This window comes from Geospiza fortis, unplaced genomic scaffold (assembly GCF_000277835.1).
Source record: "Geospiza fortis unplaced genomic scaffold, GeoFor_1.0 scaffold78, whole genome shotgun sequence".
In the NCBI taxonomy this organism is placed as follows: Eukaryota; Metazoa; Chordata; class Aves; order Passeriformes; family Thraupidae; genus Geospiza; species Geospiza fortis.
Window position 1 is genome coordinate 5,317,717 of NW_005054339.1, and position 2,393 is coordinate 5,320,109.

Below are 2,393 nucleotides of genomic sequence, written 5' to 3' on the forward strand. Positions count from 1 at the left end.
TGTGGTATCGCTGGGGGTGGGCAGAAGATCGCGAGCAAAGAGGAAATTCAAGAAAAAACATTAAAACATATATTCAAAGATTTAATTAATTTGCCTTTAATTTCCTTCCCCCTCCTCCAACAATTAATCATTTGGTGGAGAGGGGGTTGGAACAAGATGATCTTTAAGGTCCCTTCCAAAGCAAACCGTTTTATGACTCTAAAGGACTCCATGGTCCCAGCTGCTGCCGCTCGGAGGATGCTGTCATTTTGCCGGAGGAGGATACTTTGGTGGGGGGCCGGGGGAGGCTGTGTGCTGAGGAAAGGGGCCAGGATGTGGCCCCTGGATACCCCTACCTCATCCTTGCCCAACTCTTTGCTACCCCCTCCCCAGGAGCCGGCAGAGTCCGAGCGCGCCCGTGACATCCGATGTGCCGTGCATGCTCTGCTGCGTGCGTGTGCGGCAGGATGAGGATGGCGACGGGCTCCGGAAGGAGGATGGGCACGTTATGAATCTCTAAAGCAGCAGCTGACTGGCAGCACAGCCTGCTTGGGTCATGCTTTGCATCCACTTGTGCCCAGGCTGGCTGGCAGTGATGCTGATAGCTTGTCCCTGCATATTGCCAGCCTGGGGTACAGCAGCAGGGTCAGGGACCAGCCCAGACTCTCTGGCTCGTGTTGGAGCCGTGCTGCACAGATACAAATGGCTCAGAGATGTAGGTTTTGTGAAACACTGCTGCAGAAATAATGATTGCATTGCTGCCATCTATAAATAAATGAAGGTGAAAGGGCACATTTCCCACTCTGGGCTCATTGGAGGCCAGATTAAGATTGAGAGCTGGCTGACAGAGATCTTTCAAATATTAATAGATATTAAATTACAAGTTCTCTGTGATTAGCACCTAAAGGATCCCATAGCAAACTACACCACTGGGGAATCGTAACAGTTGTTATGTCATCGTTTATAGTCAATATTATTTTTCTGGCTGCAGATGATGCAAGGGTGAGGGGGTTTCCAAGGGAAAGGGTTCACTTGTATGTTTTGGGCTTTTGTTTTTACATGGTTAGCGGTGTGAGTCAGGGCTTCTAGGGGGCCCACCTCAGTCATCGAGGTCCCTCAAAGACCCCTGTTTCTGCAGTGGAATCTTTAAATTTGTTGATGCTTTTTCCTTTCCAGATCTTAAAAAAAAACCCCAACAACCCAAAACATATGTTTTTGTGCTGCTTATCTTTCAGTGATTCAGTGAGGCATGGACTGTACTGGGTGCAGGTGGGCTGAGCAAAACCCTGGGTGCAGCAGCTGTTGTGCAGCCCAGTCCCAGTGAGCACAGCCCAAGACAGCCTTTGTGCCTGAATGTTGGCAGTGATGGTATCCATGTGATTCTTGTTTGTGAAATCCCTGCCTGGCCTTTCACAGGGCTGCCCAGTGCATCAGCTGCCAGCTTCCTCTTCCAACCCAGGGGCCTTCTGCCTTGGGGTGGGTTTTGTGCTGCTGCTGCTTCTCTTGTGGGGCTGGGAAAAATATTAAAGATACACCTGAGCTGCATTCTTGGGTCTTGTCCAGCCCCCCCTGGAGTGATACACTGAGCTTGAAAGAGGAAAAATACCTTTGTCCCATGGCTTTGGGAGTGTCTTCAACATGTGGCCCCCTGTAGTGACCCACAGACTCCTTCCACCTGTTGGCCACTCTCTTTGCAGGTGTTGAGATCCTTGCTTGAATCTGACACAGGGGAGGAAGCAGCAAACAAATGGAGATGTGGAGTCTCCCCTTAGCATCTGTCCTGGGACCATCCCATTACCTGGGGTGCCTTGTTCTGGGGATCCTCCCAGGTGGGATGCAGGCTGTGGTGGTTAGTGCTTGTTGCCAGCATGGGAACCAGTGCTCCTGGACTGGCATCCCATGCCCTGCCATGTGTTCAGTGTGCTCGGCATTATCACTGCCTGATCACACATCATTTATCAGAGTTGCCTAATTGATGTTTCCAAGTTAATTTATGAAGTGTGTGGAAATCCTTCTGAGAAGCAGTAGCACCACTTGGGGCCACTTGCTGTGACTCTTGGTCACAGGGCACCTCAGAATGATGGATGAGCTGTGGTATGAAGACTTACGGCTGTTACCAGAGGGCTTGTTTTATTTTTAAACCCACAGCAGCTTAAAAAGCTACCCTCTAGCTGGTACTAAAGGACTGTGCTGGGGCCTGGGGTGATGGTGCCTGGTCTCAGTGCAGCAGGGAGGGTTATCAGTCCTGGGTGGGCAAGGCACCATTGTCACCGTGGGTGCTCCCAGAGCCGGTGAGCATCTGTGGGTGAGCTCCCACGAGTGTCCCCGCAGCACTGACGGGTGCAGGGGGGGCTGACAGCGGGTGCTGGGGACTGTGGTGATGGTGGCTGGCCCCGGCCGCCCCGGCGGGCCCG